Consider the following 12,912-nt stretch of genomic DNA (forward strand, 5'->3'; position numbering starts at 1 on the left):
AAAGCTAAGACAAAAGCCCAGAGACAATTTGGAGAAAGCAACAGAAATGAGAATCGAACCCTGGGAGAGGCCCAGCAGACTCCAGCCATGTGCCTTCCCATGTGACAAAGGAACCCCAGAGGCCATTGGCCTTTCTTCAGAGAAAATGATCCCTCTGATAAGCCACCTGGTCAAGGCTGCTCCTCCTGCCTCATGGTGCCTTATATCAAGTGTGGTGAATGTGAACCACCTTCTTTCTCTGCTTGTTGTGTTTCACTTGAGTATTTGAGTTCAAGAAACATCAAAATGATCACACTTATGAAAAAATGACCTCATATTTTCTCAGTCCAAGCTGGGCTGCTCAAGAAGAAATGGTCTTTTAGAAGCTGTGATGGACTGTGCCTTTGGAAATTGGCAGAATGTAGCCAATCAGATGTGAACCAAGACCAAGGAGGAGTATGAGAAGCACCATATGAAACATTTCATCAGCAACCCTTTGTTTGCATCCACTTTGCTGAACATGAAGCAAGCAGAGGAGGCAAAAACTGCTGGCACAGTTATTCCATTTCACTCTACAAATGACCCTCACTGGCCTACTTTTGACTCCCTGCTTTCTTGGAACATAGCAGGATACATGCCAGCTCAAGCAGACTTCATTGAGGAGTTTGACAATTATGTAGAATGGGACTCCAGAGACATCGATTTTGATGAAGATGACTTGGACACTTAAATACTCTGAAGATGGCTGTGGTAGATATCTATCATTCTAGGTTAAAAGAGAGACAAAGGTGAAAAAAATATGAGATGGTGGATCAATCAACCTTAGAAAGTTTCAGTTAATGGAATGGTGGTATCCCAAGGAGGTCCAAAATCTTTATGAAACAATGAGGTGATTTGGAAGGATTGCAGAGCCAGTGGAGCATGACAAGTTTATTGAGAGCCGTACATTGGAATTTGAACTCCAAAGGGAAATCAAGAGGATCCAGGAATATAGGACAGCAATCATTCCAATTTTTTTAGTGCCAGAACCTATGATCACCTCAAGAAGACACGAGAGGAGGAACGCCTTAAATGCACCAAGCTCACCAAAGTTCTCTAGTATATCCAGGACAGAAGTGCTTGTCAGCAGTGGCTCCACTGACAAGCCAACATTGACTCTGGTCTCAGTCCGTACCCTCCAATGACTTCAAACTCAGGTAGATGGAGTGCACCACCCTTGAACCTCACTGGTCTCTCCAGCACAGAGACACTGAATGAAAAAGAAAAAGAACTCTGTCAGATGGTGAGATTGGTCCCTGAAGCCCATTTAGAATACAAATATGCTCTACTGAATGCATGTAACAAGCAAGGAGGCTTGAGAATGACACAGTCAAGAGCACTAATCAAGATAGATATGAACAAAACCTGGAAAATCTATTATTTCCTCATATAGAAGGATACGTCACTAAAGCCTGAGGCTCTAAGAACTTGGGATCAGAAATTAGAAGTTTGTAATATGGTGGATTAAAGGACAGTAAGGACATTTTGGAGAGTTTTGTTTTTCAGTTGAATTCTCATTATAAAAAAAGAGGAAGGACAAAGGACAACTTAAGTTTAATTGTCTACTTTCTTCACCCTGCTTTAAGCACTCCTGTTGTTGGTATGGTGCTGCAGAATTTTGTTCTAGATAAGCTATGATGAAATGTGAATGGGCATTCAGTCCTAACACCTCCTGTAACTAAAACAAGAACCATAGTATCTCGCATCACAGTTTTGGTAGAAATAGAATTAAACCACAGTCTTTCATCCCAGACATCCAGCTCAAATCCTTGTACTTGGGAAGTAAGTTTTCCAGTTATCTGTTTTACCTTCAAACATTGCAGAAAGATTATAAAGTTACTAAAATAAAGAGAAATAAGAAAGCAAAAAATCAATTGACCATATATGTGAGGGTCTATATCTGAACTCTCAAATTTATTTCATTGAGCAATATGTCTTTCTTTATCCAAGTACCATGTTGTTTTGACCACTGTAGCTTTATAATACTTTTAACTTCAGGAAATAAGAGTCCCTCAACTTAATCCTTCTTTTTCAGGATTTTTTGGGGGCCCTTTGTCCTTCCAAATAAATTTGATAATGGTCTTTTCCATTTCTACAAAGTAGGCTGTTGGGATTTTGATTGGAATTGCACTGAATCTGTAGATCAATTTGGATAGAATTGACATCTTAATGACATTTAGCCTTCCTATCCATGAACATGGAATGTCCTTCCATTTATTTATGTCTTCTTTGATTTCTTTCAGCAATGTTTTGTAGTTTTGCGTTCAGGTCCTTTACATCTTTGGCTAAGTTTATTCCTAGATATTTAATTTATTTAGTTGCTTTTTAAAATGGATTTTTTTTCTTCATTACCTCCTCAGGTTGCTCATTACTAGTGTATATAAACACTACAGATTTTTGCATTTTGATCTTGCATCCTGCCACTTTGTTGAATTCATTTGTTAGCTCTAGAAGCTTTGCCATAGATTTTTTCTTTTTTTAAATACAGTTTTATTGAGATATATTCAAATAACCTACAATCATCTGCAGTGTACAATCAATTGTTCACAGTACCATCATACAGTTGTGCATTCATCACCATAATCAATTTTTGAACATTTTCCTCACTCCAAAAAAAATTAAAGGAAAAGGAAAAAAGAACAACTACAAAATTCCATCCATCCCATCTCACCCTATTTTTCATTTAATTTTTGTCCCCATTGTTCTACTCATCTATCCATACACTGGTAAAAGAGAGTGTGAGCCACAAGGTTTTCACAATCCACAGTCACACTGTGTAAGCTACATGGTTATACAATCAACCTCAACAATCAAGTCTACTGGGTTGCAGTTTGACAGCTTCAGGCATTTCCTTCTAGTCATTCCAACACATTAAAAACTAAAAAGGGATATATAGTACTTAAGAATAACCTCCTGAGTGACCTTTTGACTCCATTTGAAATCTCTCAGCCACTGAAACTTTATTTTGTTTCATTTCTCTTCCCCCTTTTAGTCAAGAAGATTTTCTCAATCCCACAATGCTGGGTTCAGGCTTATCCCCAGGAGTTATGTACTGTATTGCCAGGGGGATTTACACCTGCGGGACACTGATTATGTGCTTCAACTTGGCGGGCCTGGGCTGGGGGACCTGATCAGCCCCTGGGGAGGGTGGTGGGCACGGGCGACAGCGCCCTCCGCAGCCCCCCGGGCCTGGGAAAGTGAGGCCGGAGGCAGGCCCCATTTCCTCACCCAAAATAACACTGTTAGGGGAGGCTTGCCGGAGGGAACCGCCTTTTCCCCACCCCCTTATCTTGCCCGGACACTCCCCGTTGCCAGTGCAACTCCCATCACCACCAGTGCGCATACATTGTTGCCAGACACCGTTACTGGAGCAACTCTCGCCCCTTTTCAATCAACCTCCTCGCCCTCTCAGAACCAATCCAAGCCTTTAACCTCTACAGCTACCCCGCCCTCTAAACGCCCGATATAAGCTTGTACTCTCCCCTAATAAACTCTCTTGGTTTCTTCACCCTAAAAAGAAACGTGTCCCACCTGTTCCTTTCTCGCCGCCCTCCATACTTTGCACGCCACCCCGCCGGGGACCTGGCCAAGTCCCCCGCCTCGCCCTCGCCTCCGGGAAAGAGCCCCCGCCGCCGGTACCCTCCAAGCAATCCTGAGAGCCTAGGATTTAGCAACCGGCCGCCACCCCCCCCCCCCCCCCGACGAATCAACTGCGACCGCATACACCCTGGGAGTCATGTCCCATGAAAGGGGTAGAGCAGTGAGTATACCTGCAGAGTGGGCTTAGAGAGAGAGGCCACATCTAAGCAACAAAAAGTCTGCTCTGGGGGAGAACTTAGGCACAATTATAAGTAGGTTTAGCCTCTCCTTTGCAGTAACAAGCTTCATAAGGGAATGCCACCAGATCGAAGGCTCAAGTACCAAACTGGTAGCCTTCAATGTTTGTGAGAATATCAGTAATAGCCAAGGTGGGGAAGTCCAACATTTCTGCATTTCCCCCAAGTTCCTCAGGGGGCTCTGCAAATGCATTTTTATTCTCTGCCCAAATTACTTTGGGATGTATTGGGATTTCACCCTAACCTGTATATACTTACCAGATCTCACTTCCTATTCAAAGTTCTATATATTTATTTGGTGTATGAATAAACTGACTGTACAATTTAAATTATTTATTGTGCTACAGAAAATATAGATCCTGCACCAAATAAGCATCTCTTCCCTTAGTCTCAAACAGAAGTTGAAGTTTTTAAACCACAGACAGAATCATCCGTTACCCTTTGGCACGATTTATCTTAGTCCTAACCAGATCTGCTTTATTTATATCTCTAATTGAAGTATGAACCCTTTTTTAGCTTTTTAAACAGTTGCCATTTGAGGTAGTACAGACATTCATAGCTTCCATGCTTTATCTCTGAGTTTCAGGTGTCACACAGGTACCCAAAATTCTAGACTGACCAAGCTATACACAAAGAGCTCAGCATTTCAGAATTTAGAGATAACCATTACAACTCAGGAATAGATGTGAATGCTGTAAGAGCTTGCAATCTAGGGACCTTTATAATAAGCATTCCTCTGATAAGCTGTGCTCTAAGATTCAATTCTCAGAGCTTACACATTATAGTTAGTCCATATTAGTGACGCATTATAATGTTTATCTTTTCATTTCTGGCATACTTCACCATAATCAATTTTTGAACATTTTCCTCACTCCAAAAAAAATTAAAGTAAAAGGAAAAAAGAACACCTACAAAATTCCATCCATCCCGTCTCACCCTATTTTTCATTTAATTTTTGTCCCCATTGTTCTACTCATCTATCCATACACTGGTAAAAGAGAGTGTGAGCTTCATTCCTTCTTGCAGCTGCTCAATATTCTACTGTATGCATACCCCACAGTTTGCCATTCTGTTCATCAGTCGATGGACCCTTAGGCCACCTCCATCCATTGCAAATCTTGAATACTGCCACCATAGACACTAGTGGGCAAATGTCCATTCATGTCCCTGCTCTCAGATTTTCCAAGTACATACTCAATAATGAGGTTGCAGGACTTTATGTCACCCACATACTTAGCTTCTTGTGGAACCACCACGCTGACCTCTAGATAGGCTACACCATTCTACTTCCCTCCCAGCAGTGAATAGTTACATGCCTCTGACCACATTTTCTCCAACACTTATATCCCTCTGTTTATTTTTCCTTGCAATTTTATAGAGATATATGCACATACCATAAAATCACCCATGGTGTACAATCAGTTGTTCACAGTATCATCATATAGTTATGCATTCTTCACCACAATCCGCACTTGAACATATTCATCACTGAAATAAATTTGAAAAAATAAAAATAAAAGATAAACTAAAAAAATAAAAAAAAATGAAAATGCAATACAATACAATGTTTTAAGGTCAGACAACACCACCCCTCCCTCTCATAGACACTTAGCTTTGGTATATTGCCTTTGTTACATTTAATGGGAGCATATTACAATGCTATTGTCAACCATAGACTCCAGTTGCATTGATTATATTTTTCCTAATACTATCTCTTTTTCAACAACTTGCAAGGTTGACATTCATTTGTTCTTCCACATGTAAAAACATTTCTATATTTGTACATTTAGTCACCATCATTGGCCACTCTGGGTTTTGCTAGGTTATATCATCCCAGTCTTTATCATCTACCTTTCCTCCTGATGTCATACATGACCCTAGCCCTCCTCTTTCAACTTTACTCACAGACATACTTAGAATATTGTGCTATTATCTCACAGTATTCCCAAGAATCCTCCCTACAACCCGGGGAAGAGGAGCTGTGATTATCCCCATTTTACAGAAGAGGCTCAGACAGGTAGAGGCACCTGCCCAACCTCAATTCAAACCCAGGCACGTCAGACAGCTGTTTACAAATTGCTTTTCCCACTTGTGAACTACATCCACCATTCTCCACAGAAGAGACAAGCAGGGCATATCATTGCTACTGATCTACCTTTTGATCCCCAAATACACCCAATACGCTCCCACCTCAGGGCTTTGCACTTGTCTTTCCTTCCATGACTGTTCCTCCAGACTTTCCCACAGCTGGCTTCTGCTCATCCTCACAGCTCAGATGACCTCCTCCAGGGAGGAGTACCTTTATGCAGCTTTGGTATTTGGGTGATATTGGTTTCATAGAATGAGTTAGATAGTGTTCCCTTGCTCAAATTTTTTAAAGAGTTTGAGCAGTATTGGTATTAATTATCCTTGGAAAGACTGATAGAATTCACCTGTCAAGCCATCTAGTCCTGGGCTTTACTTTCTTGGGAGGTTTTTGATAACTGATTCAATCTCTGTACTGGTAATTGGTTTTTTGAGGTCTTCTATTTCTTCTGGATTCAGTGTAGGTTGTTCATGGGTTTCCATGAATTCGTCCATTTTATCTAAGTTGTCTTATTTGTTACCATACAGTTGTTCATAGTATCCTCTTATGATCCATTTTATTTCCATGGAGTCAGTAGTAATGCTCCTCTGTCATTTTTTATATTTTTTGTGTGTGTTTTCTTTTTTCTTTGTCAGTCTAGCCCAGGCTTGTCACTTTTATTAATCTTTGCAAAGAACCAACTTTGGGATTTATTGATTCTCTATATTTTGTTCTTAATTTTATCTATAGTCACTCTAATCTTTGTTATTTCTTCCCTTCTCACTTTGGGATTAGTTTGCTGTTCTTTTGCTAGCTTCTCCATGTGTTCAGTTTGGTGTTTGATTTTAGCACTTTCTTCCTTTTCAATGTAGGCATTTAGGCCAGAAGTTTCCATCTCAGCACTGCCTTTGCTACATCCCATACATTTTGATATGTTGTGTTCTCATTTACATTCTTCTTGATATTTACTGGTTTATCTTGCAATTTCTTCTTTGACTTACTGAGTGTTTAAGAGCATGATGTTTAAACTTCATATTTTTGTGTATTTTTCTGTTCTCTGGCTGTTATTGATTTCCAGTTTCATTCCATTATGTAAATAATTTGGTTTCAAATATCAGATTTCCAAATTGTTCAGTTAAACTGCCATTTGTAGAGGAATTACCAAATTCACAAATCATTCCATTATGTGCTTTGTGTAATTTCAATCTCATTAAATTTATTAAGACTTGTTTTGTGAACAAGCATTTGGTCTATCCTGGAGAATGATACATGTGCACTTGTGAAGACTGTATATCCTGCTGTTTGGGGATGCAATGTTCTGTATATGTCTGCTAGGTCTAGCTCATTTATCATATTATTTAGGTTCTTGTTTCCTTACTGATCCATTGTTTAGATGTTCTATTGATGATATTGGTGTGTTGATGTCTCCTACAATTATTGTAGAGACATCTATTACTCCATTGAGTTTTGCCAGCATTGCCTCATGTACTTTGGGGCATCATGGTTAGATGCATAGATATTTATGATTTTTCTCATGGTATATTGCTGCTTTTATTCATATATAATGTCCTTCTTTGTCTCATAACATAGAGACTCATAGAGTCTCATAGCATTAAAAGTCTATTTTATCTGATATTAGTATAGCTACCCCAGCTTGTTTTTGTGTTACTGCTTATTTGGAATATATTTTTCCAGCCTTTCACTTTAAACCTATTTGTATCTTCTAGTCTAAAATTAGTCTCTTGTAAACAGAATATAAATGGATCATATTTTTAATCAATTCTGCCAATCTGAGTCTTTTGATTGGGAATTTTAATCTATTAATAGTCAAGGTTATTGCTGTACAGGTAGGATGCACTTCAACTATTTTATGCTTGGCTTTTATTTGTTATTGGTATTTTTCTCTCTTTTTATTGCTTTATTTATCCGTGCTGAAAAATCTTTTCTATATTCTCCCCCAAATCCTCTCTCTCCTGCTTATTCTTTTCATCCTGCAACTCCCTGTAGAATTTCTTGTAGAGCAGGTTTCTTGTTAATGAACTCTGACAGCTTCTGTTTATCTGTGAATATTTTAAACTCTCCCTCACTTTTGAAGGACAGCTTTGCCAGATAAAGAATTCTTTGTTGGCAATTTTTCTTTCAGTATCTTAACTATATAGTAGCACATAAACTTTACTAAACTATTACTAAAGATGTTAGAAAATAAAATTTATGGAAGTAAATAGATGATTTGAAGTTTCTCCTGAATACTGCAGTTATATTACCCTCAAAAGTTTTTCATTTATTTTGCTGAGCAAGATCAAAAAACTAAAAACCAGTCAACATAGCTATGAGATATAAGGAGCAATTACTTTTTTTGAACTTCAGAAAAGACCTATTTTCTATGAAGAATGTAAAACTGCTTGTCAGAAAATAAAAAAACACACATTCAAATTGGACCACTGGTCAGCTCTGATCCTCAAACACTGATTGCAACAGTGAAATATTGCTTATAGATATCTGATGGTATTTATTTTAACAGTAATCATACACTGTGATAAACAATAAAAAATGTTAGATGCATAGCTGTTTAATGAAACATGATTTCCTACTCTTTTACTCCATAAAGCTCTTTGAAAAATACAGGATAAAGGTTGTTATATTCTCTATCTTGGCTTGGAAAATTAGGCCCTATTGTAAAACTTAAAACAGAAAAAAATGCTTACTTAAACTATGATGAATTAGTCAGTCAACTGTGAATCTTTACCAGCTAAATTCATTAGCATCCTGAGTGACGTTATTATTCTTTGTCATTCATCTGCACATGTGCTGTAGGGAACATATAGATAATCATCTGAACAGCTGACCAGTTTGATAACAAACAGGAGCTTAATCCTTCTCAAGAGACCACAAGAAGCTTTTTAATGCTTGGACCTTTACTTGGACATTGTTTTCTGACCTCTAATCACTGTAGCTAACAGTAATGCAATACTCTCCTGAAAATTGAAATTTCTGTGAAAGCAGGAAAAATCTTGGGGAAGGACTGAAATAAACCCATCTGGACCAGGTGCTAATATGGTGGGAAAATAAATAATGACACTTCTCTACAGTATAGTAAAACACCTCATCAGCAGATAGGATCAAAAATTACACAAAATCATCTTATTGAGATTCATAGGAGATTAAAATATTAATCCACCCTTAATTTTAGAAAATTGGCTTATAAAATATTTATATTTTTTCAACCTGAGGATAAAGAGTTGATTATTTAAATTTATAATTTAAAATATTTAAAAATACCATAGAATAAAAACTGATTACCTAATAAGAAGCAACAGAAGAGTACAGCAAGGATGAAGACAAATATAGCAGTGCCAAAAACCACAATATATATGTTGAGAGGAAGATTCTGGAATCTGATGTTAGGCATCTTAAGTTGTAAAGCGGGAAATCCACACTCATGGATGAACTGAGATTTCAATCCATAGAGTACCTGAGTTTAATAAAACACACCACAGCTAGATGGGCTATAGCAGTGTTTCTCAAAGCATGTCTGATGCCTGCATTCTTATACCCGTTTCTATTCCCTGCAGATGTTGAATTCCCAACATCTCTGAAGTTTGGTGAATGGGCCAGTGAGCTTCTTTCTTTATAGCCAGATCTTATTCTACATTAATGGCTCATCATCTCCTGGTTCTTATACAGGTGGGCATAAAAGACACTTGGGCATGCTGGTGGTGGCAGTGGGCATGAGGGACAGTCAGCCACAGGGGGTGAGCAGCTGTTGGTGAGCATCTGTTGGGACACAGACTGGGTTTGTGTTAAGGCTCTTCTTTGACAATTGATTCATCAATATTTCCCAGCCAAAGCAGGGACAGGTACCCATGCTGGGGGCAGTGAACTGATTCCATGTTCCCAGGAAGAGGGTCAGGAAAAACTCCAAACATCTGTCCACTCTCTGGCCTGCCAATTATATGGCACTTTTTGGTTATTCTTCTCAGCCCTATGAAGCCAAGATGTTAGGATCCTTTCCTTGCCATTTCCACCTCTGACTGTTGAAACAATGGCACCTAGGGGCATCTGACTATGATGGGCTAGAACCATGGGATCTGGTGTTCTGACTGTACTGGCCAATATCTGGCTCTGTACTGGGCTGTGTCCTCCCCTGTACTTGTGGTGGAGGACTCCCATGGCCATTCTTGGCCATAGCAGTCCCCCCGCCCAGGGCAAGGAATGGACCAGTTGCTGTTGCTTCCCAGGAATGGTTACTGACAGTCCCTGACCACAATTTCTCAGTCTCTTCATCCCAGAATTCCCTGGATGTTTCACAGAACTCCACTGATCTCTGGAGTCCCAGAACAGTTGATTCAGTCAGTTTCTGCCTGGCTACCCACTGCTTTTAGGAGAGAAGTAGGTTCTGCAGCTCTCTCCCTATTCATCCATTTGTTCAGAACTATCCAATCTCTGCCTTTTGACTAGAGATTTTAATCCATTTACATTTAAAGACACTACCATTTCAGGACTTTATTCTGACATTTCCTATTTAGTGTTTGTAAGACCAATATTTTTTTGTCCCTCAAATCTTCTGTGAATGCCTACTTTCATATTTATTTGATTTTTAAATTGTATCATATTTTGTTCCTTCTCATATCTATCTGAAAATATTTTCACATATTTTCCTTGTGATTACCATGGGATTAAGCTTTAACATCTCACATGTATAACAATCATATTTGTCTTGATACCAACTTGATTTCAAAAGCATACACCATGTCCTTATACACCACGTGCCAGTTTGAATATACTGTGTCCCCCAAATGCCATTATCTTTGATATAATCCTGTGTGGGCAGATGTTATCAGTGTTGATTAGATTGTAATTCTTTGAGTGTTTCTTTGGAATGCACCCCACCCAGCTGTGGGTGATGACTCTGATTGGATAATTTCCATGGAGGTGTTGCTCCGCCCATTTGGGGTGGGTCTAAGTTGATCAGTGGAGCCATATAAATGAGCTGACATAACAGAAGGAACTCAGTGCAGCTGTGAGTGACATTTTGAAGAGAATCTACAGCCAAGAGGGACACTTTGAAGAAAACACAGGAGCTGCAGATGAGAGATAGGTTGAAGATGGCCATTGAAAGCAGACTTGCTCCGGAGAAGCTGAGAGAGGACCAATATCCCAAGTGCAACTAAGAGTGACATTTTTGAGGAACTGCAGCCTGGAGAGGAACATCCTTGGAGAAAGCCATTTTGAAACCAGAACTTTGGAGCAGAAGCCAGCCACGTGCCTTCCCAGCTAACAGAGGTTTTCTGGACACCATTGGCCATCCTCCAGTGAAGGTACCTGATTGCTGATGTGTTACCTTGGACACTTTATGGCCTTAAGACTGTAACTGTATAGCCAAATAGACCCCCTTTTATAAAAGCCAATCCATTTCTGGTGTTTTGCATTCTGGCAGCATTAGCAAACTAGAACACACTACATCCCCCATCTTTTTGTATTTGTTAAAATTATATTTGTACATTGCATGCCCTAAACCACAGATTTATTACTTTTTATGCATTTGCATTTTAGCACATGTTGCACTTTGCTAACACTGCCATTATTCAAAATACCAGAAATGGATTGGCTTTTATAAAGGGGGCTTATTTGGTTACAAAGTTACAGTCTGAAGGCCATGGAAATGTCCAAATGAAAGCATCAACACAAATATACCTTCACTGAAGGAAGGTTAATGGCATCCAGAAAATCTCTGTTAGCTAGGAAGGCACATGGCTGGTGTCTGCTGATTCCAGGTTGTGTTCCAGTGCCACTCTCAGCTCCTGTGCACTCTTCAAAGTGTCTCTCTTGGCTGCAGCACCTCCTTCTATGAACTTTTTTGTAGGACTCTAGTGATGCAATTAAGACCCACCTTGAATGGGTGGGGTAACACCTCCATGGAAATTACCCAAAGGTCTCACCCAAAGTTGATTGGGTCACATCTCTATGGAAACACTCAAAGGATTCCAATCTAATCAACACTAATACATCTGCCCCCACAAGATTGCATCAAAGAACATGGTGTTTTGATGGATATAATACATCCAAAGTGGCACATTCCACCTCCTGTACCCCAAAATGACATGATCTTTCCATATACAAAATAATTCATCCCATCCCAATATCACAAAAACTGAAATCATTTCAGTAACAATAGGTAAGTACAAATCAACCACAGGCATGGTCTTGTCCTACAGCAAAATTCTTCTCTAGCTGTGGACCTGTTAAACTTAGAAAAAGTTATACAAAGAAGGGACAGTCAAAGGATAAACATTCCCATTGCCATAGGGAGAAATAGTAAGGAAAACAGGATTTAAGGGACCAAAACTGTTCCTAAAACCTGCAGGGCAAACTACATTAGATTTCAAAGTGTGAGAGTCATTTATCAATCTTATCCTTGGGGCTTGAGAGAGCAAGAGCCCAACCCTTTCCAAAGGCTTATGTGGCAGCCCTTTTCTCTTCAAATACTGGGGTGAGTGCTCCAGAATATCTACACATTGGGGAGACCATCTTCTTGGCCCCACTTCCTCAAACATCAGGGTGTCAACTGGGGTCTGCCTCTCAAGGGCAAAGGCTGTCCCCTCTCCAAACAGTGGGGTGGTGGCTAGGCTCTGCCCAATCCCTGGGGAATGTGTTCCACCCTCCCTGAGGCCTGGGGTGGCAGCACTCTTCTTGAACATGGTGGTGGAAAGCTTGCCCTCTGCCTCCAAGGCACTCACCCTTTTCACATGTGTGGGACACTCTGCCCTCCTTGCCCAAGACCTCTTGACTCCAGACCCCAATCTCCATGGCTCTATCTTTGAAGAAATGTTTCCATCAATTTGTTCCTTCCCCATCCCCTCCAGTCCATACTGGCATTTGCTCCATCTAAACAGATCACACAAAAATCTTATTGCCTTTATATGAAGCACACAGGGGTCAAAACTATCAGACAACTGGAGTTTCCACAAATCCTTTCTGGATAACTCCATCTCC

General features: G+C 39.7%; 1 pseudogene; it reads left to right on the forward strand.

Moving 5' to 3' along the window:
• LOC119532683 overlaps positions 1–1,434 on the forward strand; it is a 32,551-nt pseudogene extending 31,117 nt beyond the window's left edge.
• The last annotated feature ends 11,478 nt before the right edge of the window (positions 1,435–12,912 follow it).

The sequence above is a fragment of the Choloepus didactylus genome, chromosome 4, assembly GCF_015220235.1.
Source record: "Choloepus didactylus isolate mChoDid1 chromosome 4, mChoDid1.pri, whole genome shotgun sequence".
Taxonomy (NCBI): domain Eukaryota; kingdom Metazoa; phylum Chordata; class Mammalia; order Pilosa; family Megalonychidae; genus Choloepus; species Choloepus didactylus.